Raw genomic sequence first — 25,844 nt, 5'->3', positions numbered from 1 at the left:
AATGGAAAATAATAATTTAAAAGAAACATGCTTGTTTTTGGTATTGTCTACCTTTTGGGGGATCAATTTACTGAGGCAGAGATTATGGCTTCAAAAGCATTAGAACAAGAAAAACTGAGGTTCAGTTACTTTGCAAGCAGTACTAGTGTGTGACCTTGAACACAATCTTCCTTTCTTTACTTTTAGAATTGGAATAATGATAGTGTCTGATAGGGTTGTGCTAAGCACTTCATTAGGTATCAAACATATAAAACACCATACGAGGTGATAATGCATAGTCTCTTTTTAAATGTCGTCATGTTATATAAGAATAACTGCCAAAATTAAGAGGCTAGTTTTATAAGCTTAAAAATAACTTATATTGCTTTTTGGCTTTTATTTTTCACATTTTTCAAATGTATGACCCTGTTTTCCGGACATTGCTTACACCGTGTGTATTGATTGCTTTAGGGCCAGTTACACTGAAGTTTCCATGTGGCGTATGTAACATCTTCTAGGGCTACCTCAGAGTTCAAAGGATGGTGTTTTTGTTTTGACTGTATTGATTTAGGCCTCAAAAAATATCTGTTGAGTGTGGAGACATAATTCCAGATTCTGGAGGAAAAGAAGTAAACAAGACAGAGACAGGAGGAAAGCACAGGGAGAAACTTTCAATGGGTGAAGAACATTGTTTCAGCTGATGCGACATTTTTCAAAAGTCTAGTTTTCTGATAAATTATTAACAGAAAAGGATTTCTAAGAAAAAATTCAATCAATTAAAAATCATCTTTTAACTATAAGAGCACCTGTGGGACCTCCACTTAACTCCTTAAAGGAATGTGACCAGGTGACCTGCAAGATGATGTTTTAGGGCTGGAGGATCTTCAAAATTTCTTCAGACTTCAAATATTAGTTATGTATATTCCTTCTATATAAAAAAGGAGCTTCTCAGTTATAACTAAAAACACAAGTATAAAATAAAGAATACATTGTAAATTACAGATCATAAATTATGTTCTTCTATCGGTGTTATGCATTCCTTGATAGCACAGCACATTTTCGGGTTTCATGCATCTAGCAAGTAGAGGATAAAGCTTAAAAAAACAAACAACAACAACAACAAAAAAATTCCTCTCCCAATTTCCTGATGCTCTAATTCCAAGTGTTTAAGACTGAAGATATCCATAAATGTCTTCATGGAAGAGCTATTCCAGAAGGATGAAAGCCAGTCAGGTTTCTGAGTGATCAGCACCTGTCCCAGACTCCAATACACTCAAATACGACCAGGGTCAGCACCTGTGGAATGCTGCAAAGGTGATGGAGGGGAGGTAACTCAGGTCATCAGGATCAGGGGACCTGGACACCCCTGTCCAGGATGCAAGAGGCCGTAAACTGGAGCAGGACGCAGGGGCAGGGTCTCGGGGCAGCCTCTCTTGCACGGCAGACAGGATGTCATGGAGGGTCTTGAAATCAGGGCTCCCTTTGCTTTGCCCACCCCCTCTTGTCAGATTCTGACCCGTAGCATAGGGAGTGTGACCCAGGTGCCCTGGGAGAACAGCTTCTCATTCTGCACCGACTGGGGCCTCCTGGGGCTTTGGAGACATTGGCCATCCCTCAGCTGAGAGGAGGACAGGGTAGCACTCCTGTGCCATGCTCTGTGACCACGGCACTGTGCACGGACATCTCTCAGGTCTGGTTCCTTCATCCGGAGGGGGACAGTCATGCAAGATCTTTGAAGGAAGAAACCACAGTAACCACAGAGAAGACTTCCCGCATTTGATAGCTCTAAGTGTGAACTTAGTGTGTTCTGTCCAGAGGTGGGGCAAATTGGCCTGTGTTCCCAGGGGCCCCCAAATGTATACCAGCGGAAGGAAATTTGTCTCAATATTTGATTATGTTTCTGTTTTCTCTTGATATTTCAAAATGTTCTCTTCTGCCTCCTGTCTCCCAAGGAGTCTCTTTTCTGTAGGACAAGTAGGTATTGCTTGCATGGAAATGTGCAAAAGTGGGTAATCTTAGCACCATTTTGCCGTTTTGCCCGGTGGCCTTAAGATATCACTCATTGTTATTATCAGAAATAAAATTTTCAAAAGAAGGATATGGAGCAGCAGTGGAAATTAAAATTGAACACATGGTTCAAGACGAGTGATGTGTGTCGTAAGGGAGATGAATACAGGTTGTTCAAGTCAACTTTTCGATTAGCCCTGAACTCCGAGCCACTTATCCTGTCTGCTACAGCAACCCAAAGCCTTGTGCTAAGTCAGGTAACATTGATGAGGCTGAGGTGCTTTTCCATAGCAGAAGGGAAATCAGAGTGAATAGTTTTGAATTTAGAAAGTGGCTCAGGTTCCTGGGACATCCCTTTACTCACAGTTAGCAGGAGTCAGTCTCAGCTACCTGGGCTGGGACTTCTCCTGGCATATGTACTTTTTCTGTTACCTGGTTTTGTATTGCCTTGCAACGTGTAGCAATCAAGAAGAGAGATGGTCTCTTTAGCTGCCTGCTGAAGATAATCTTATTTCCTACATCAGCATGTTTGAGAATAAGTGTGATCCTAAATGCTACCCTTCCCCCAAGAGAGGAAGAAGGGTTAGATGTTAAGAGGGATATGGGGGGTCAGGTTCCTTCCATCATACCCATCCAGTACCCGCCATGCCCACAGCAACATAGACACTGTGGGAATTATTCAAACATGCAGTCTAATTTGGATGACAAGCTAACACATCTCCCTGTAAATAATGTCATCATTTTATTGAACATGCAAGAACTCAGAAGGGTGCATGCACAAGGAAACTGAATTGCTTCTCAGCATTCCCAGATCACCCTAGGATTGTTCTTCTCAGGCCATGGAAGAATCTGGGTGAATTCCTTAACTGTGCTGATCATTTTTAGGTACTAAAATGTACAGTGTTTTTTCAGTGTCACTCATTTAAATCAAATGTCTTCCTCTCTCACCGCTCTGTCTTTCCTCAGGGTAGGAGACCTGCTGTGGTTTCTTTCTATTTCTTTTTCTTACTAGGCATCATTCCTCTTCTGTTCACTCCTTAGTTGACCTCTCCAACTGGGGGCTCACGGGGGTGGGATGGGGAGGAGTCAGGATCAGAAGAATACCCATGAGCCGCACACTGGGGATCTGCTCCTAGCAGGGATCTCTTTTCTTGCCTTTAGATGTTTTGCTGCCTCCCCAGGAGGGTGTGTATCCACCTGCATATCAAGGGATTCCAGGGCCTCTAACTCCTGAGTTTCCCCGAAAGCCTCCTTGCTCCTGGCTTTGCCTTGTGGCTGTGAGTCCAGGTCTCAGATCCCCTCTTTCTTCCTTCTCAGTGGCCAGCACTCCTGGTCTCAGGCTCTGAGCCGGGTTCTGAGACGGCAGAAACAGCCACACCTAACTGGAATGGAGTCAGGCTGGATGCAGGAGCTTCATGGCAGCTGTGTGGTGACGGAGGTGGCAGCAGCTGTGTTGTAGTGAGTGGAGGAAGTGGCAGGCGGACTAGGCGTTACCTCTCAGTGGGAGTCTGAACGCAGCCACATGGGAAGGGCATGGAGAAGACAGGGCAGAGTGCAAGTGAAATACTCCAAGGGACCTGCAGCTTGGGCAGGAGAGCCGCTGGGTGGCAAGGCTGGCATGAGGCCTTGGTGTGCAGACAGTGGTGATGCCCTGGGTGGCAAGTCACAAGAGCCCACTGAGAGGTCATGGAGATATTTGACCAGTGCTGACCTGCAGGTGACACAGCAGTAGGAGACACCCCATCAGGGCCCCTCCCTCCAGCACCTGTAACTGTAGCGGTGTCCCTGAGCTGCTGAGCTGAGGCACCCGCCTGGTGTGTTCTGCAGAAGGCGCTCCATATGCACAGGGTTGGGGGCACATATGCAGCAGGCCTTGGCAGGGAAGGGTAGAACGGGCTCCTGCCCATGTAAGGGCCAAAGGAAGCTTGGCTGCAGGACAGGGAGGGGCTACATGGGAAGGAAAACAGGTGCAGGGCGCTGAGATTTGTCAGGGTGGCAGGAGGAAGAGCGCAGAAGGAAAGCAGGAGGCAGACTCCACGAACAAGATTTCTCAGACGTGCCCAGTAACTGGGACGGCAGGACAAGCAGAGCCCGTCAGATTCCCAGCAGTGGCCTCCCTGTGGAGATGCCTGGGTGGGCCTGGCTGCTCCAGGAATGTGGGGGGAGTCCTTTATCAGGGGCACAAGGATGGCCTGTGTAAGCTCCAGGCCCTTGGGGGACACGGGCAGCAGGGAGGGTGCCGGGCACTACAAGCCGTCCCCTGCTCTAGACCAAGCCCGGGCTGGCCAGTGGTCCTTGTGGGACAGGAGTTAGGGTAGACAAAGTGTAGGTGAGACCACGTCTTACATGCATCTTAGGGTCAATGCCACGACATGGACATGCAAGGACAACCACACAACATAAATGACATCCAAGATAGCTGTGGGCAGTTAAGGAAATACAAGATCATATGGCCATCAGTGGGGACAAGTGGACAAAGTCAAGGTTGAGAATAAAGGGTGAGGCCAAGCAGAGCGAGAGGAGCCGGTCCTCAGGAGCACCTGCAGACTGGAAGCTGCTGAAATACGTTGGCCGGAGCGTGTGCTCAGGAGCAGAGAGTAACGTCCAAGGAGAAGGGGGCATGTAAGCCAGCCGGCCAGACACTTGAGAGCGTTCCCTGACCACAGGCGTGCTCACAGCATGGCCGCCTGTGGGGAGTTGGAGCCGCATCCCTCAACTCCAGGGATTTCCCGTCCCAGTGGATTAGAAACCAAACAACAACCTTGGCACAAAGTCCTTGATAGAAAGTGTTTGATGTTCCTTGTCCCCATTTCCTTTCTGCAGACTGTAACCTAGTTTTCCATGAAGTATCTCTGAGACAGAATCTCCTGGAAAGAGAATTTCTACATGCCACTAGTGGGGTGGGGGTGGAGGGTGGGTTTGTTCTAGTGAGGTCCCTGAGGCTCTGGCAGTGCTGGGAGCTACCAGACCGGGAAGGGCAAGTGACCATGTACCACAGGTTCTGATGTCTTTGGGTTCACATCCAGTCACTTTAGTGGTTGGTGTCAGAGCTATAAAGGTGGACCTCCGATCCAGCTGTATTTCTGGTCATTCTATCCTATCACTTAAAAACGAATTCTAAACATCACCATGGTACCCCTCTGGGCCTCACCAGGTAGCTAATCTGATGAGCCGTACAGCGACCCTCTCTGATTCCCACATTGTCTCCGCCATGTTCCTTTTCTCCTGCCATGACCAGCTCCCCCTGGGGAAATCCACTGTGGCCTGCCACCTTGAAGCCAGTAAAGGAGCTACCCTCCTGGCTTTGTTAATGGCCCCCATGTGGGGGGACAAGTTCCTAATGCTGAAGCCCTGGGGCCAAGAGGTGCCAGGCTCTGCCTCGCAGTAGGACCATCTCCCTCCTCAGCTCACCTCCCATTTTGGCCAACACCCTAAAGCAATAATACTTGTGCACAGCTTTCCTCAGAGTCTCTCAAAGAAGAAGTTCTTCCATTTCTTATCTATTTACTGCATATTTCCTAAAAAGCAGCTTTTGAGGCCAGAAGTTTCCATACATTTCTCCCCAGGAACACACAGCATCTAGGGCCTGGGGCTTTCTTCTTCAAAAGAGAGATAATCTGCACAGATGTACCCTGCTGCTTCTCCCTCCACATTGCCCCAAACCTCTCCATTTCAGAGCAGGGCCTGTGCTTCATTTGGTATTAAAATGTCCATTTAGATACTTTGACACAAAGCCCTGGACTACTTGTTCCAGAGGGGAATTTAAGCCTCTATGTGGTAGTAGATAGAAAAAGAGTGCGATTTTTAAGTAGCAGTTGTTTTAACTTCTACTTATCAGGTTAAAAATAACACTGCAGAGTGGACCCATGTTTTAGATAAAGGCATCCACAACCGACCAAGGTTTTTAACATCTGACTCTGCTGGAGAAGCACAGAGGGGTCCTCAGGAAAGTCCCCTGGGAAACCCGACAACAGGGGAGCCTCGGTGTTTCTGATGGATTTTCTTTCTGTTCTTCAGAATCTGGGTCAGAAGAATTATTTAGAGTGTCTCTCTTTTTTCTTCTTGTATTTTGACGCTGGAGACTGAATATGGGGTCCTGCATGCACGTGGGAGCACTGTACCTGTGAGCCACCCCAGAGCCACCGTTCCTGTGTGATGGTGTTTTTCTGTTACCATAGTGATGTGGGAAATTATAGGAAAGCAAAAAGCATCTGGTGTGTCTGTGTCACACACCAAGTGAAGACATCTTTTGTCCCCCCACCCCTCCTTTGACTGCTATCTCCCTTCCCTCCACACACGTGTTAAGCACCTGGTGTATACCAGCGACCATGCTAAGGTCCAGCAACACAGAAATCAACACGGCACATTCCCCCAATGGGTAGTTAGTGCCTTATGGAAGGATGCCTTATAAAAATGTCGACTCTAACGACATACAGGCTTATATGGAATACTCTGGAAACACCAGCTGAAGCTTAGTTCTAGACCCGTGGCCATCAGAAGACCTCACAGAGGAAGGGGCATGAGCTTACCCTTGAAGAAATTGCCCTTTCTTTAGTTTTCCGACAGGGTAAAAATGTCCCTTTTCCATTCCACTTATGCCTGCGTACCATTTTCTACCTAAGAGTATACTGAGGTTTTTCGTACTGGAAATGAGAGTGATTTTCTGGCAGAATAAATAACCAGAGGAAACTTAAACATGGTTGTTTCCTGGGGAAGTTTCAGAGCATCACTGATGGTTTGTGATTGTCACTTTGAAGCATGTCAAAATTAATATAGTTAATTTGTGAACAGATTAGGATTTCCAAAAGCAGGAGAGCCTTAGACTGAATTCACATAAAATGTGAAGACTAGAAACACAGTAAATTGCTGATTCAGAAGGACAGTGCTTGGTCTTGGGCACAGTGAGTGAGTGGGCACGGGGAGAGCACTTGCCGAGGCTCACTCCACAGATGCTCTGAAGCCAGAGGCCCAAGTGGGAATCCCAGCTCTAGACTGTAGCAAGCTGCATGACCATGGCCTGAATAGTTTATCTCTCTGTTTTGATTTTGTCATCCATAACCAGGAGCTCAAGATGGTAGTTAGCTGATGGGTTTACCATCGTGATCAGATAAGAGAATGCTGTAAGAACCATCCATACCACTTAAAACAATTATATTTTGGTAAGCTTGAGTTTCTTGTTCTACTTACTTACATATACCTGTCCATCACCAAACACTTCGAAGTTGTAACATAACGAAAATTAAAATGTTTAGACTATCAGCTGCTTCCAACTTCATCAACTACTCCATGACATTCAAATAAAAACTTTTTCAATATCATCTCTAAGAGAATTTGTTATATTTACATTTTGCTATATAACAGCTGAAGAATGACGTGACACCCAGGCAAAGCAACAAAGCTAAATTATGAGGAAATAATAATATAAACATAGGACTATACATTTTATATTTATCTTAGAGTTTAATACAATATAAAGTCATTACATTGAATTCCGTCTACTTATTTAGGTTTTTTTTTAATGGTAGAGAGAAAAACACTTTTTTTAGTACTAATGATTGAACCCAGGGACACTTAATCTCTGAGCCACATCCCCACCTCTTTTTATTTATTTATTTATTTATTTATTTATTATTTTGAGACAGGACCTCACTAAGTTGATGAGAGTCTCTCTGATTTGCCGAGGCTGACTCTGAACTTGTGATCCTCCTGCCACGGCCTCCCAAGTTACTAAAATTATAGGCATGAGCCACCATGCCCAGCAAAATGCTTATTTTAAAAAATATTTCCATCTCTGCATTACCTGTATCTTGTTAATGCTAAATGCAAATGCAGGGGTTGCCACCATCTCAGCCACAGGTGGTGAAGGGGCTCGTCCCACCGCTGCCTGTGGCATTCCCCTGCAGTGTTCTGCCGGCCAGGCGGCTCTTCATTATTCTCATGAGCTCTAACACAGGTTGCAAAGGCAGATGTACTTTCTGGGTTGCTTATACTGAGCCAAAGCTGAGCCAAACCACTTGTGATTTTTAAGTGAGGTTATTTAGCATATGTGGAATCACAGATTAAAGGTGTGTTGTAGTCTGTAGTGCTAACAAAGCATGCACAGAGAACTGCCCAAGCATTCGTTGGCGTGCAGATATCCAAAGCTTCAAAAGTGCTCTTCAGCTAGGTCTTGTCACTGCTCAGCAGATTAATTGTACATCAGCTCAATAAGCCATGAGTGTTCTGGAGTGATCACAGTACATCATCCCAGCGATCGGTAGATAGCAGCCTCCTGAGACTTGCTTGACCTACACCTTTAATTCCATCTTTTGCAGCCTGAGGATGCACCCAGGCATGCCCAAGCCGGAAGCACTTCACTTCCCTTCCAAGTGTTCTTTAAGCCCATGGCTTCCATGGTCCTAGAGATCGTAATGACATCCGGACAGCTGTAGCACTTATTATGTACTCATTGAACATACAGTCATCCAGGACTCAGTGGAAAGGTGCATCAGGAAGAAACTTAAGCCAAGGCTTCACACTTAAATGGTAAAGAGACTTGTTGGTTTCCATATAGCTCATTTTTCTCTATAAAAGTATATGTTAAACATAGAATCTTGGCCCTAAGGATTACGGTTCTGATAACAGAATAAGTACCAAAATATCTTGGTACTTCATCCCAAAATGTTGAATAAGCAGTAAACAATTTAAATATAGTTGATTACTATAGTAGCTAAAAGTACATAATGCACAAGAATTTGTTATATTTACATTTTGCTATATAATAGCTGAAGAATGACGTGACACCCAGGTAATGCAACAAAGCTAAATTATGAGGAAATAATAATATAAACATAGGACTATACATTTTATATTTATCTTAGAGTTTAATACAATATAAAGTCATTACATTGTAATTCCATCTACTTATTTAGGTTTTTTTTTTATTGTAGAGAGTTATTCTCAAAATATTTTCATGCTTTCAGGAGAAAACAAATCCTTGTACATAAGGAATATTAGGGACCCTTATGAAAAGTCGAAGAAAGTTATAAATCACTGAAGTGATCAGTTTACATACTCTAGTTTTCCATATTAAGTATAAATCGTTCATGTCACCTTGTGAAAGCAAGGCTATAAGTGCTTAATTACCAATAAGCACTGAGATAATACAAATGCTTTGGTTTGGTTGGTGATTCAGACTCTTCAGGTAATCTGGAAGCGGTCCACTTTCCACGTGTGTCCAGAGTGAGATATCAGCACTAGCCAATTGTGTTCTGCCTACAGTTGAGCCCTTAAAGTCTGAGTCAGCCTCTGAAGGTTCCTGTGACCCCTGCTGCTCAGCTCTGGTCCAGATCTTTCCCCAGAGCCATGTGCTCCCTGCAGAGACAACCAGCTCACACCACAGGTGCCCCCAGGGAGCAAGGTGCTCTCCCTGGAGGCCTCGTTCTGCATGCTGGGTGTTGGTGTATTTTAAGATGAATGCAACTCGTCTAGTAGAAAGCAAACTGCAAAGGAAGAGCTGAGTGAATGAAAGGTTATTATGAAATCTGAGAGCCTATGGTCTCTGGCTGGGACAGGCAAAGTTTCAGAAAATGATGGATTTGATTTCTTTAAAAGGCGTCTTTTACCATGATGGAGAAAATATCTGAATTAATTAGACACCAAAGCCAGTGCTGATGGGTCTCTGCTGATCAAAATGACATTTCTTGTGAAGAAGCATTGCATCAGATGTTATAACAAATGGGTTCTCCAATAATCTTGAAATATGTGATTATATTTTTAATTGTCAAAATGTTCAGTATCATGTTGAAAGTATTGATTTTTCCATCATTTGATCTAAATTAGATGTTTTCACAATATTTATGACAAGACAATTATGTATGCCATGCCTGCGGTGCTTCATATCCATCCTGCTATCCCTCCGTTGCCATGAGTTCTTGAGGGAATCATAAACAGAAATGAGAATTGAGGACCACTTTCTTATTTGGGAGCCCTGGGCCCAGTGATCCACGCCTGGCTCTGGTCAAGGCTAGGTTGAAGCAGAGGCCTGGTTAGGCTTGAGGCCGAAGACCACCTTCAGGGTTTCAGCTGGTATAAGTTGTAATCTCAGGGCTGTTATCACCCAGTGAACAGCTGTGAGGAGACTACTCCAGGTAACCTGTGTGACCTCCTAATACTCCACTTCTTATTGGTTCTCCTAACAATAAACATGGCCCAAATAATGAACCAAGCATTGGCTCTCCCCTTTCCAAGATGGGTGATGAAGGAGGTGGGACAGGGGCAGGCAGGGGAGCTCAGGAGTCCAATATACTTGACTGTCGAGAACAGGAGGAATAGGTGAAGAGTGTGTTTTTCCAAGGGAGAGGCTGGGGCTCCAGGTGCAGCAACATTTGGCGTGGAAGGAGGGTGATGGAAAAGTAGTCAGGGGCCCCCGTCTCGTCTGGTCTGTTGTGATTAATATGTTACTCACATAAATCAGATTCCCGTGCACGACACATGTGACTTGGTAAAGAATGGTAAAACACAGACCTGTCACCTTTGCTGTGAATTCACTTACAAAACAAACAAACAAACACAAATTAGTCCCACCTTTTTATTTCTTTGGCAGGGAATGGCCCCATAGCATAAAACTGACTTTCATAAAATATCAGTAAATTTGAAATGCCAGATGGAGACCTTCATCTTGGCAGTTTTGAACTGTTCCTTTCCATTTCAGAGGCTCAGAATGAATACTTATCTTGTCAGTTTATGCTCTATTGTACAAAGGCTCTGTTTTGTGTAAACGAATGTCAGTCAATTTAGAACAAATTGATTTCCCTCTCTAAGAATGAAATATCCTATCTTGCAAGCAAATACTTTCCATGAATGTGTCATTTACATTTGATTTCTGACCTCAGCCTCCTCTATTGATTGCAACGTATAAGTATTCATACTTTCAGTCTGGAGATGTGAACATTTTCTGCTTACTATTTTCTCACCCAAGGACTTTCCTATATTACGGTCTTTATACTCGAACAACTCCCCAATTCTTGCAGCTCGAATCATATAAAATACATTGCAATTTGCTTCAATTTCAGAGAGTAGCAGGGTGAGCAGTTAAAGGTGATAGGGGAGAAAGGAAGGAAGAGGAATGCGTTGCAAGCAGACTTCAGAAAGGAGAACGTAGCTGACAGTCTGCAGCTTACAAATGCCACTCTTGAAAATTGGGCTAAGACTGAAACCCGACCTCGGAGGCAAGACTGGAACAGCCCTGGATCCAGCTGGTCTTGCATTTCTCTCTAAAAGCTTGGATTGCTACAGTGCTTTCCCTTTGCAAGTACCTTTGATTTATCTCTTTTTTTCCTGAGTGACCATCACCCTTAGCCCATGCCTTGTTATTGCAGGAGAGGGAGAAAGAACAATCTATAATCTCAAGGAAGCTTCCCCACCTAGCAAAGAGTGAAGCTCGGTGGAGCACTTGTTGTGTGAGATCTTTTCTCCATGGACATAATTTGGTGATTTGTTAACATAAAATCGTAGAACCCACAGTCAGCAAAATCTCACCTACTGCTTCACTTGTGGGAATGCTTGCCAAGGAAAAAATCGGAACAGTGGGCTTCCTTTTTAAAGGATTGATTATAAAAATCCCTGTTCTAGAAATCAAGCTGCAGGTTTACTCAAGATAATATGTTTTAAGATGTGTATTTTCTACAACACCATGAATGAGTTATCTTCCAATAATATGAACATTTGTACACCCAAGGTCATTGTAGTCAAAAAATATTGGATACATCCTAGGACTGATGTCTCAATCCATGAGGGAACAAACCTTTGATGGGCTACCCCACAGTAGAGAAAAGAGATGATTAACACCTCTACACACCCAGATCTCTACTCTAAATTGTAGGGTAGCTTTTAGAGCATATTGCTAAGTGAGAAAAAAAAAGCAAAATACAAAAACAACAACAACAACAACAACAACAAAAAAAAACGCCTATTGGATTGCCACTGTGTAGGAATGAAGAGGAAATCATCTGCTGTCAAAGAGAGCTAAGCTGTCAGGTAGCAGACTGGCCAATGAAAGCAGCAACCTGTTAAGGAAAGAGGGGGGCCTTTAGTCACTCGGGGCAGTGGTCTAAGGGATGCTTTCAGGAGCACCAGGATTCCCCTCTATTCCATCGTCCCTCATGGAACAGCACCCTGATTGAGAGTCAGTGGATCTATAGGGTGTCAGGGTCATCTCACTTTTTTTTTTAATCAGCAAGTTAAAAAGATTTATTGCCAATTCAGGCTTCAAATAAGCCTGGCATGTGGGGCTGTCCATGGTTCAGAAAGCTATCACAGCACAACAGGGTAGTGGAAAAATGCAGGCAGCCAGACCTAGAATCCACTTCTCTTCATCAGATCTCTGCTGCACAAGGCAGCTGCTGGAGGGGCCAGTTCTTCAGCATCAGTCCCTCACCTGAAGGGGCTCCAGTGCTGGAGCAGGGAGCCTCAAGACCCATGCAGGTCACTGCTGAGAGGCCACCTGGACCTCTTCCAGCACTGGCAGGTCTCCTTGGGGCCAGCCACTATGGATTTGGCCCTATGGAGGGAGAAATGGTGCTGTGGAGTCATCATGACAGTCTTATCTTAGAGGTTGCAAACTGGCCATCCATGGACCAGATTTCCCCAGAAAAGTCCATTTGGCCCTTTTGGCCCCAACAGTGTATAAAAAAGAACAAGTAGTTGCCAATACATAAAAATTGTAAAATTTCATATTTAAAAATCTGCATTTTTGGCCTCCAAATGGGAAAAAAATGTGACTATCTGGCATTTCTGGACCCAGAACATTTTTATATGGCACTCATTGGCTAGACTGCAGCTGCCCCTTATGGACTGAAGTACATCCTCCATTACATCGTATTTCCAACTACAGGCTGGAGCTCAGCTGCCTTATATCGGTGCAGTTATTATTATTATTTTTGTATAGTATGAGGAGTGCTTGTTGTATCCATGGCATACATTATCTTTATCCAGTAAGGAAAAGTGGAGGTCACACCTGGAGCAGAATGTTTCTAGCGCTCCTTCTTGCTCACGGATGTCTCTTGCTTGGCCCTGAAGCCACCAGAATTGGTGACTGTTCGTAAACACCTACAGCATTCCTAAAATAACTCCTGCAAGGGAACCTCAACACATACACCCTACCTCTCCAGGATACACTGTGCCCAGTGTCAGTAGGCAAACCTAGAAAAGAATGCAAAATTAATTACAGAAGTTAATGGAGGAACAGATGGAGATCAACTACTTCAGCCCCTTTACTATAGGAGGGGCTTGGAGTAGGATGAAAAATGTTAATACCCTGAACTCTGCTTTTCAGTTAGTGACCAAAAAGAAAGAGAAAGTTAAAAAGGTACTTTTGGAGGCCAAGACTGGGTCAGTCTGAATTTAAATCCCCAAGTAACGTTGGTTTCCTCTCCTTGACTGTTTTGGAAATAAAAGAAGCTCTTAGAAAGTTATCTGGGTGGGGAGGAGAGGGATGTGGCTAGCCCCCAGACATCCTGGGCTCTCGGAAACTGCCGCACTCACCGTCCCTTAGTTCAGAGCTGCTTGTCCCAGCTTGAAATGTAAGTGGCACATGAGGACATTTAGTGAGCGCAGCAGAATCACCACAGAAAAGGGCTGAAGACAGGCAGAGAGTCAAAGTGGGCCTTGGCAAACAGGAGAAGGAAGACAAAGGCCTTCCCTCTATCCCTTCATTCTGCTGTGGCTGCTGCCACTTTATTTGCCTTTAGAGATGCAGAGACCTTGACACGACCAGACGCTTCCCACCGCTGCTCAGGATGCTGTGGAGTTCCCTGCTGAGCCAGCTGGGAGGCTCCGGTCGGGCACTGTGAATCACTCTTGGGCAGCAAGTAGGTGCCTTCCTTGGAGGGACAGTGACAGGGAAGTCCATAGGTGTGCAGAAGCTCTGGGCAGGGTCCCCAGGGGCATCACCGTGTTAAGCACATCACAGAAGTCTTTGTAGGTCAGCTGCCAAGCTGCTCCACACATGGGTCTTGACCCAGAAGCCAGCCACTTCCTTCTCCACCGTGAATTCTACCTTCTGAGGCGAAGTGAGGGGACACTGGTCTTGGCCTTGACACTGACAGTCACATTCCCAGGAACAACCATGGGATCGGGTTCCAACATCAGGCTTTTGATCATAGCAGGGTCCTTCTCTTCATCACAGCTATCCCAGGAAAAGCCACCCAGCTGGGGCAGCGGTTTAGGACTGAGCGCCCAGGCAGCAGGGCCGGCCCGAAGCAAGCCCAGGAAGATGGGAAGCGGAATGCGCATCGAGGGATGCATGGTGAAGGGTGGATCCGCGCGAGTTCACCTTGCTTTTGAGGGTACTTCCCAAACGTTCTGGCCATTCTCTGGCCCCAAGACCAGTGGAGGGCTCAGCACAGACTAAGTCAAATGCAGCATGTGCTCAGGGTTCAGAGGGGCCTGGGGCAGAGCCCAGCCTGAGGGCTCAGGGAGAGACCTAGAAGGAACGCTCCAGGGCCAGGGGTGAACGTATGGGAAGAGGTGACCAGCCAGGGGCTCCCAGTCCTGGCTGCAGCTCTTGTCACAGATGGCCACGCACGGCTGCGTGCTGCTTTCACTGCGGATCACAGTTGGCCTGGAAGATCCACGCACAGGTCTTACCAGGAGCTGGACTCCTCAGAAATGAGAAAAGAGGCAGTGTCTGCTTGTTTTCATAAAGGAGAGGGGAAGAATGAGCTGTAGGCATGTGGGATTGAGGACCTCTGGGGAGAGTCATGACCAGGCACGGGTGGGGTCCGGAGAGTGACTCTTCTCTGAATAGGTCTTCCGTGTGACTTTGGGTTTTGGCCTTTGGAACCATGTGAAAGTTTTATTTATTTATTTATTTTTTTAAAGAAATCAACATAGAGAAGAGAATAAAGCTAAAATAAATTATAGACACAAATAAATGTAATGTCATTTCAAATGAATAACACAGCACAGGGAACCAGGAAGTTACCAAATAATCTTCAGCACAAGAACTCTTTACTATGAAGTCAAAATAACTGTAAAAATGAACTCAGTAGTTTTGCTTTTGTCCTGGTTGGGTTATCAGTTAACTCTTTTCTGTGTATTTCTAAATATCTGAATTTTCTAAATATCTAATATTGAGGGTAATTGGAGCCAAATTTCTTACCACCACAGAAAAAAGCTGCAAGCATTGAAAGGGGGAGTCTAGAACCCACACAGCGCCTGGTTGGAATCCGTGGTCTCTGGAAACTGGGGCTGTCCACAGGAACCCGGGTGGTTATGGATGTCTTTGCATGAACACACAGAATTGTATTGGATTTCTGAGGGTCAAGAAGCAGCAACATGGCAGTAGGAAGGAGCCCCCAGAATGTAGACAGGAGTTTCTTGACACTCTCACCCCCCCAACACACCAGATTCCATGGAGAGGGGTGGGCTCTGGGCTTCAGGCAGCAAAGGTACCACAGAGCCTGTTCCTAAAAGGAAGGGAGATGCTTGCAACAGTGAAGAGGCTGTGATGGTTGGGATCTGGAATGTCCCCAAAGGCTCATGTGTTGAAGACTTGGTCCCAGCTGGTGGGGCTACTGGGTGGTGGTGGACCCTTTAGGAGGTGGGGTCCGGAGTTGGAAGAGTGGGTCACTGGAGGCTGCTTTGAAAGCATATTTTTTCCTTGGCCCCACCTCTCTCTCTGCCTGCTATCCACTATGAAGTGAGCCCCTTTGCTGTATTCCACTCTTCCACCATGATGCAATGCCTCATCATAAGCCCAGAAACAATGGAGGGAGCAGCCATGAACTGAAACCTCTGAAACTGTGAGCCAAAATAAATTTTTCCTCCTTTCAGTTGTTTATCTCAAGTATTTTGTCATAGTACTGCAAAGCAGACTAACACAAAACATGTAGAATCTAGCTTCAAGGAGCTCCCTTTGGCTAGATCTAGGAGAATATGAACATCAAAACAAATAATGGAATTTATAACCAATAGATATTAACCCAGGAAAAAATAGCAATCCATGTGTGCATACTGACATAAATTAATAAATGAATAAATGGTTGGAAGTTCTCTTCCTTTCAGTAAAATTCCAAAAGCATATAAAATAATACATTTTGAAAAATCATAATTTACTAATCATCATTCTAATAATTGATTCAGGCAGGGATAATCAATAGATGCTAACATGCCAGGACATTTGCACAGCCTGACATGTTTCATCCAAAAATACTTATTCACGAGAGAGAAAAATAGTCACCACATAGTGAGGAAACCTGGCCGAGACCACAGAACCAGACGACTCAAGTTGAAATATTGGGACAACCAATGGTGTGCATCTCCTGAAAAGAAGCATTAGACCAATCCAGATTGAGGGGCATTCCTCACAAAAATTGGCCTATACTCAACAGAAAATGTCAAGATCAGGAAAGAAGAAAACGACTAAGGAACTGGTTCAGGCATGAGCAAATAAGACTCCTGTCCCTGGTTGAGATTTGGGGCTAGCCTATTGTTTAGCTTATAAATGGACATTATCAATTACTGATGTAATTGATACGATTTACAAATAAGAATCAGATTTAATCAATTAGATACAAGTATTCTACCAACATTTCCTGATTTTGATAACAGTGTTTTAAGTAGGAGAATATTCTTATCAGCATGTAGGAATTAAACACATCTACATTTTATAAACATTCCTCATCATAACTAGAAGGATTTTATTTCACTGCTCAGACCCTAGTATGCCCACGGAGGGTGATTTTATCTCCAGTGTGTATTAAAAAGGCTTAGAAGGAATCCCCGAGTTTGTGTTACGGCTTCGGCTTTTCTTCCTTGTGGAAACTGACATATCTTTTTTCCTCCTTTCTTGGCTTAAATTATTACAGAATAGTGGTGCCGATGGTGGTGGGTTTATTTTCATTTGGCTGAAACCTCTAGAATGAAGGATGTTTCCTAGCTTATGAAATGTGATTGTTTCTGTGCAGTGGTCTTCTCAGGGTGAGTGGCTCCGATTTCCATTGTCTCCAATTTTCATTTCCACATTCCCATTTGCCTTCCAGGTTTGAGTGAAGCCAACCCAGTATTTCACCTCTTTATGATCCTCTTTATGTAGTTTATTTTGTTCCTAAACTGCAGAAATATTTTAAGGTTATCCAGATTTCTTGGTTTCCCAGAGATTGTTAAAGCTTTTTCTACTGTACTCATATTACTTTATCTTTGCTGATAAAATTCTCAAGAATCGTAAGGCTAAGTAAAGAACTTTCCTATCACAAAGCCAGCCTCTTTTTCCGAGAGAGTCCCTGGCATCTTTTTCTCATGTTCTATGCTCTTAGGATTTATTTTCCTATTTCTTCTTTGCATTCCCGTTGTCTATTTCCCGTTATTTTAAACTGGTAGTGTTCCATTCAGAATATGATTCGCTATCCAGGGAAGACTGATGGACGTCACTGATTGTGATAGCCTTAACCTTTCCAGCTTTTATCTGGGGGCCGCTAATCCCCAGGCTTTGTTCAGATTCCTGCTAGAACTTGTTTGGTTGGAAATGCTGGTATAAAATCGACCCCAAACAGCAGGCTTTGGCTGCATTGTGCAGTTATCAGCATGGCTGGGAATTAGTGAGTCCTAGGAACATGAACCTCCTACTATTTCTCCATTTTCTTCTATAGCTCCCAGTTGACCCAACGGACGTGAGGCCCATGTGGCCCGTGCAGGTGAGCCTCTGGAGGGCAGAAGGCAGGTGGGAAGGTGGAGGTGAGTCTGAAGGACACATGACAGATATCCAGGAGATAGAGCTGCCAAGTGCACATTTCTGTCTGTCACCAACGGTGCCAAGTTTCCAGACACACACGTGTTCCTTCTATCCGTGATTCCTGAGCTTCTACTTACCGGCTCTCAAGAATTCACAAGAATTTCCATGGTTAACTTTGTAGTTCTGCCTCCCTACATTCCTTCAAAAGAAACTCAATTTTTTGGTCTTAGACAATCCGGCTCTGCCTCCTTCCCTTTGTAGTTTTTTTCAGTTGAACTTCACTTTTCACTCTAGTATCTTGCTAAAGTGTGAGGGATCTCCCACAGCGAGATCTGAAATATAGCCACAGCTGTAATTTTCAAACCCAGGTTGTGTGTGAAAGCCTTTCATTTGGCTATCTCAGAGTGCCGCGGAGATAGAGCACCTGCTTGTTGGGGATGTATACTGAGTCTGGTTTTCTAAAAGGTATTCAAAATTTAGTGTTTGTGGAATGAGGTTATTACAGAGAGCTCGGGGTAGCTGTAAATCCAAATTGATTTGGAACCGTACCACATGCCTCTGGGAAAAGCTCAGCCATTTCCCTGACTCTTTTCTTCCTCCCAATATCATATCATTAAGGTAGTAATGTTGTCTGCCAGAATTTGTTGTGATGAGCAGATGGATTACTAATATTTTGTTGATTGATTTCTTACTCAGCTCTGCCATAAAACTTAATTGATGATTCTGCCATCAACAGTTTAAGTAGTGCCCATTGAGTCTAGACTTGGAGACCCTGCAGACGCCTGCCGTTGGGCCTGGAGTCTCACGTTCAGCTTTCACGGCCATTTCACTTTGTTTCCATGATCTCTTTTCATTTCTGATATATTTGGAGAGAGATATATTTCATTTTTAGAAATATATTCTCAAAATGTCCCTATAAGCATGTGTCAGGCTATAAAATCACCCTCTGATATGCTGAGACTTCTCTCAATACCTTTGATTTCTTTCCTGAAATGTGTAGTTGTGAGGCTTCTGTTGGTTGTCTTATTCTTGCTGTTGTGATCCTGGGATATTTTCCTGCATTCTTAGAATGAAGAACAACCCCCACAGCTGTTCTCTAGCGGGATACAGTTGCACTTCTGTCCTTGCACCTGGTCCTTGTTTCAGCCTGACCACTCGGCACTGTCCTACATTCTGAGACCAGACCTATCTCTGTAAAAGCACAGTCCTTCATTTAATATGAAGAATGAATCATAGCAACCTTGCCTTGAGTAAAAGTCAAAAACATTTTTTAAATGCTTATTTTCTACTGCCCTAAATAAGTAAAATATTTGGCTGTTGGTTGAGCGTGTACTTCCCATTCATTTTTCATTCACTTGGCCATTCACGGTTCATTTGTTTGTTTGTGTGTGTGTGTGTGTGTGTGTGTGTGTATAGTGTATAGCCTGTCAGGAGTCTAAGTTCCAGAAACACAGTGGTGAACATGAGCAGGTCATCACCCTCCAATGGAACCACACAATCTGGTGTTCCCGGGCTGACCCGCAACACGCAGCGCCCACAGACCATGCTGAGAACTTGCCTGAGCTTTCCAAGTGGGATGGAGAGCTGGAGAGGAGGAAGTAATTTGAGTGAAATTGTTAAATGTTGAATCTGCTTTATGTTTCTGAAGGACTCATCTTACTGAAACTGGGGCAAAGCATCAATTTATTGCATATGATTTTGTTCCATTTTGTTTTAAATTCCCATAATTGTTGATGGTGCTCTCAGTTTACTCAGTAACCATTTGTTAAGTGACTGCTGGTAGGAATGATGCTAAGGGATGGGAAACAAGACAGGAGAAATAGACATTAGACAGAATAAAATCACACAAATAAATGTTTCATTTTATCTTAAATGTTTAAAAGGAAAGTCCTGTGCATTTGATAGCAATTCTAAGAGAAATGCACTTACCTAATTTTGTTCAAATAGGACAGCTATGTTTTAATATGCATTTAACTTTATTAAAGTCGGTAATGTCATTGTGAGCATAAAACACAAATAGATATCGACTATCCCTTTATGTTATTTTAATGTCATACTTTAGAATTTTGTAGTAATGGACTCATGTTTTGGAATTAAATGGATTTAGAAAACAGAAATTATATGCAGTGCTTCTCGTCACCGTCTTCTAATCCTTCCATCTGGCCCCAGTCTGCAGAGTTAAGGGGTCGGGTGGGCATATTCGCCATGCCCTGCTGTTCTGTATCTCTGCTGCTTTCAACTAAGCTGGAAAAGTAAACTGAGCCCAAGGACCTTTTATCCCGGACACGGCCTTTCTTCTCTCTAGCCAGAGGCGCTGTTGGCAGTGGGCGTGGGCTGTCACACTCACACAGAAAGCAAATGAAGGCTCAAGAGTTTTCTTTCTCCTCCCACCCTGTTTCCCAGCAATTTGACACTCTGGGGGGTGGGAGGAGGATGGAGAGAGCGCTGAGGAGAGCTGCTTTTACTCTGTTCCCCCAGAGCTCCTCTCCTGCTGAAGGAAAGTGAAGGGTCAAGAGTTTTAGTGCCATGTACAGTGCCTTGCTCTCCATCTTATTTAATATTAAGTTTAGCTTGATGTCTTGGAGAACCTTTATATTTCCCAGGTGAATTCTGTGACTTCAAAAGCTGGTACCCTGAGATTCATTCACTTTCGCTGCTCCTCTACACAGATCTTCCTTATCCCCACAGACAAGTAGCATGTTTCTACTGAGAGCAAAATGTATATTTTTAGTTGCTTGCAAAATAATCAATACCGATTCAAATAAAACGACGTCTTACACATTTTCCTAAAATTTGATTTGTTCCATTGACTCCAACATCAAAAATATTTCTATGAAATTTACTTTTCCTTCACAATCATCCCAAGTCTGAGAAGCCGCTTATGAAGCAGACAGACCAACAGCCCATGCTGGGAAGTCACTGCTCCTCCCCAGGCAGAGGACTACGGTGCGTCCCAGGGGTTCTGGGGTGCAGTCCAAGTGCAGCTCACAGCTTCTTCTGGAGCTGCTGTTTTTGCACAGACACTTTCAGGAATGTTTCATGCTCTGGTTGTGTTCATACTCCTCCAAGACCTTCAGGAGTTTGTTAACTGCTACTTCAACAATAAACGTTCATTATCCTCAGGAAATAAGGAAGCACTAAATCCCAGTGTCACCTGCTGGCCATACAGGTCTGTGGTTCTCTCTGGTCAACTTCTCATGTTAAGTGACAGCGGCCCTGCAAACTTGGGGCCTGGACAGAAATTGCCACCTGGTGAGAGGGCCCTGAAGTCCTCCTTACTTGCTTCTGTCTAGGCCTGCACTCGCCTGCTGCCGTGGTTATAAAGAGAAAGCAGGGGAGTGAGGGCCAACCCTGGGGAAGGCCGATCCTTGTCATTACGTATGACCTGAGAATACCTTGAACGGACCGAATCAGTAAAAGGAGCATGGTGTATGGTATATATATATTCACATGCATGCCAAGCTGGATTTTTGAATTTTTTTCTTTTTAGTTATAGATGGACACAATACCTTTATTTTATTTATTTGTGGGGTGCTGAGGATGGAACCCGATGCCTCACACATGCGAGGCAGGCGCTCCACCACTGCGCCCCAGCCCTGTCCAAGCTGGATCTTTAACAGTTAGTATTATTAAAGTGTCAGTCTTCTTGCATCGAGATGGTGAGTTTGGTGAGATCTATCCCTTGTCATCCAGAAACGAGCAAAAAATATTAAGAGTGATTTTCAAGAAACCAGCAGCAAAGGGCAGTGATTCCGAGAGATGGGAGAATGAAGGGGCCGGCTGGCCCAGGCTCGGTGCCTTCAGGGTCCGCGGGATGCGCCAGCGAGGAGCTTCCCAGGCGGAGTCCAGCAGAATCCCTGAACAGAAGTGAGCAATGTGAGATCTGAGGACCTCGGACACTGGAGCTGGACATCTAATGGGAAGAGAAAAGGTGCACAGACAGGGACGCGGCAAGACTTATCTGAAAGGACCAGAGGGACAGTATCGAGCTCTCACGGGGACTGGCGATGCTACTTCTCCCCACCAGCCACCTGGAAAATTCCTAATGAATGGAGTGTCCGCTAGAAGACACAGAAAGGCCTTCCTCAGTTGCGGGCTGTAGTTTTTTTTTTTTTTCTCCAAACTAAATGCTTTTCTGAACCCAATTACCAAATATTAAAAATCAAGATCCTAAAGGATAAAGTTATTACCAAACAAATAGTTACATTGCAACACAAAGTCTAAGAATAATTCTTGGAATACAAAAATAGTTAATACCCAACCAGACGAAATACACAATGTCTAGCATCTAATCAAATATTATAAGTCATGCAAAGAGGCAAAATTATAATGAAGAAATTATAATAACCAATAATGAAGAGAAAAATTAATCAAGAACTAGAACTGATAATAGATACTAGAATCATTATTCAAGGAAATTAATAATAGCCATTATAATTGTGTTCTGTTTGTTCAGAGAGCTTAGAAGAGACATGGAAGATACAAAGCAGACAGACAATGGACTCTTGTGAGGAAAACAACAATATATGAGATTAGTGGGTGTTATGGTTCAGCCGTGGTGTCTCCCGAAAGCTCAGAAGCTGTAGAGAAGAAATGATTGGGTGTGGGCTTAGCTTAATTAGTGAGTTAAGCCCTGAGGGGATTAACTGAAGAGGTAGGGTGAGGCCAGAGGAGGTGGGAATTAGGACGTGGCCTTGGTATTTATATATATTTGTATCTGGCAAGTAGAGTCTCTCTCTTTGCTTTCTGATGTGAGCTGCTTCCCTCCGGAACTGTGATAAACCGTTCCTCCATCCAGTTGTTCTGGTCAGATCCTCTAGTCACAACAGCAAAAAAGCTGACTAAAACAGTGATGATTCGACTCCACAGAAGATTAGTGAACTGAAAAACAGCACTAGAAACTATCCAAATGGAAACTCAGAAAATACATTTTTAAATGGGGAAGAACATCAGTGAACTGCGGGGCAATTTCAAGAAGCTTACAGCTTGTATACGTGTAGTTAAAGTACCTGGGGGTGGTGGGAAAGGAGGAGAAAAGACACAGAGAAGAGGCAGAGAATGGCCGAAAGTGTACCAGTGACGTGAAGGAAACAATACCAAGCACAGGGTAACACAGTGCTTATACAATCTGTTTTAAAAAATGTTTAAAAGCATCCAAAGAAAGCAGGAACTGCCGATAAAGAAGATGATGAAAATAAGGGCGAGAGATTTCTTATAGGAAAAAACACAAAAGAGAAGACAGCTGACAGCTTTAAAGAACTGACAGAAAAAAATTCTTCAGCCTAGAAATTTATATGAAGCCAAAGTCAATTTCAAAAGTAAACGTGAAACGGAACTTGTGAGATATACAAAAGCTGAAAGAATTCATAGCCAGAAGAGCTACAACACTGTTGAACGTTAAAGGAGTTTCTCAAAACAGAAGGAGAGTTCTACCAGTTGGATGCATGGGAGTAAAGTGTATCAGAAATGATCGCTGTACAATCGAACACGTAAGATTTTCAATTACTTCATCAGTGCAATAAATAACCGATTGTTTAGATAAAAACGAAAGAATGCGTTTCAGGGTTTATACCATATCTAAAAATTTGTGGGAACTAGCGTGTTTAATCTGGGTATTGAAAAAATAGAAAGTTCTTTGAAGCTCTTGTACTGTGTGAGAAGTGGTGGGATATTACTTTAAAATAGTCAACGGTGTATAGTATTATGTGCATGGTACTCACTAAACAATCACTAAAATAGTAAAGAGCTATGGCTGGTGATCAAGGAAGAGGGCATAGAGTCCCCCAAATAGTTGACACAACAAAAAGCAGGAAAAGGTGATGAAAGAGGACTTGGAATAACCTGAGTGGAAGGACACTTGCCGACTGTCTGCGAGGCTCGCCTCTACTGCCACGGCCTTGGAGAACAGGATAACATGATAACATTAATTTTTAAAATCTGGACTGGCTAGGCTAATAACAGATAAATAGATCTCAGAGCAAATAATATTATAAAGACAGTATTATAACAATAAAGGTTTGGTGCATGAAAGGAACCAAATAATTCTAAATGTTTACATATCTAAGAACAGAGTTTCAACATAGTTGAAGTGAAAACTGATAGATTTGCCAGGATGGAAACATAAATTCATAATTACGGTAAGATCTCAATATACCTATATCAAACTGGAACACATAAACAGAAAATTAGTAAGAATATAGAAGATTTAAACTATATTACCAATAAAGTTCAAGTACTTGACATTTACAGAATATTCTACCTAACAACAGCAGAATATTCATTCTTTTCAAGTGTACATGGAATATTTATCATGATAGTCTATATTATGGGACAGCCTAAGTTTTTGTTCAATATGTGAATAGATAATAAGTTGTAGCATATTCATACAATAAAACAGTAACCTGCAATGAAAATATGTGAGTAACATCAATCTAAAATGAAGAGTTTCATCAAGAATAAAATCAATAAAGACTTGTTGAATTCAATAGCATCACCTGTAAACTAGGTGTGGTTGACATCTGTAGACTGCTTCTACCAACAGCAGAAGAATACACATTCTTCTCAGGTTAACATGGATTATTCACCAACACAGACCATATTATGAACCATAAAAGAGATCTTAAGACATTTTATAAAATGGAAATCACACAGTATTTACTCTTAGGCTACATTGGAATTAAATTGGAAATCAATAACAGAATGATGGAAAATCCAAAAGACTTGGAATCTTAACAACAAACTTCTAAATAGCAAAGAAGGAATCTTGAGTGATTTTTAATTGATTTTTAAAAAAATAAATGACAGCAGAATGCTTTACAATTCTTTTTTTATTGTTGGTTGATCAAAATATTACATAGTTCTTGATATATCATATTTCACACTTTGATTCAAGTGGGTTATGAGCTCCAATTTTTACCCCGTATACAGATTGCAGAATCACATCAGTTACACATCCATTGATTTACATATTTCCATACTAGTGTCTGTTGTATTCTGCTGCCTTTCCTATCCTCTACTATACCCGCTTCCCTCCCCTCCCCTCCCCTCTTCTCTCTCTACCCCCTCTACTGTAATTCATTTCTTCCCCTTGTATTATTTTTCCCTTTCCCCTCACTTCCTCTTGTATGTAATTTTGTATAACCCTGAGGGTCTCCTTCCATTTCCATGCAATTTCCCTTCTCTCTCCCTTTCCCTCGACCTCTCATCCCTTTTTAATGTTAATCTTCTTCTCATGCTCTTCTTCCCTACTCTGTTCTTAGTTACTCTCCTTATATCAAAGAAGACATTTGGCATTTGTTTTTTAGGGATTGGCTAGCTTCACTTAGCATAATCTGCTCTAATGCCATCCATTTCCCTCCAAATTCTATGACATATTTTGTCATTTTTTTAATGCAGAGTAATACTCCATTGTGTATAAATGCCACATTTTTTTTATCCATTCGTCTATAGAAGGGCATCTAGGTTGGTTCCACAGTCTTGCTATTGTGAATTGTGCTGCTATGAACATCGATGTAGCAGGGTCCCTGTAGCATGCTCTTTTTAGGTCTTTAGGGAATAGACCAAGAAGGGGAATAGCTGGATCAAATGATGGTTCCATTCCCAGCTTTCCAAGAAATCTCCATACTGCTTTCCAAATCGGCCACACCAATTTGCAGTCCCACCAGCAATGTACAAGTGTACCCTTTTCCCCACATCCTCGCCAGCACTTGTTGTTGTTTAACTTCATAATGGCTGCCAATCTTACTGGAGTGAGATGGTATCTTAGGGTGGTTTTGATTTGCATTTCTCTGACTGCTAGCGATGGTGAGCATTTTTTCATGTACTTGTTGATTGATTGTATGTCCTCCTCTGAGAAGTGTCTGTTCAGGTCCTTGGCCCATTTGTTGATTGGGTTATTTGTTATCTTATTGTCTAATTTTTTTGAGTTCTTTGTATACTCTGGATATTAGGGCTCTATCTGACGTGTGTGGAGTAAAGATTTGTTCCCAGGATGTAGGCTCCCTGTTTACCTCTCTTATTGTTTCTTTTGCTGAGAAAAACTTTTTAGTTTGAGTAAGTCCCATTTGTTGATTCTAGTTGTTAACTCTTGTGCTATGGGTGTCCTAATGAGGAATTTGGAGCCTGACCCCACAGTATGTAGATCATA

At 43.2% G+C, this 25,844-nt stretch overlaps 1 protein-coding gene and 1 pseudogene across 7 annotated transcripts in view; one reads left to right on the top strand and one right to left on the bottom strand.

Moving 5' to 3' along the window:
* PRKN (parkin RBR E3 ubiquitin protein ligase) overlaps window positions 1–25,844 on the top strand; it is a 1,414,869-nt gene that overhangs the window by 645,325 nt on the left and 743,700 nt on the right. The window lies entirely within an intron of this gene.
* On the bottom strand, window positions 13,677–14,283 carry LOC308650433 (ganglioside GM2 activator-like; annotated as a pseudogene). The gene has a single exon. The product of its transcript is annotated as a ganglioside GM2 activator-like (transcript).

Source organism: Spermophilus citellus (genome assembly GCF_964194105.1).
Source record: "Spermophilus citellus genome assembly, chromosome: 5".
In the NCBI taxonomy this organism is placed as follows: Eukaryota; Metazoa; Chordata; class Mammalia; order Rodentia; family Sciuridae; genus Spermophilus; species Spermophilus citellus.
The sequence above is the reverse complement of the archived record's forward strand: the minus strand, read 5'-3'. Positions and strand labels throughout refer to the sequence as shown.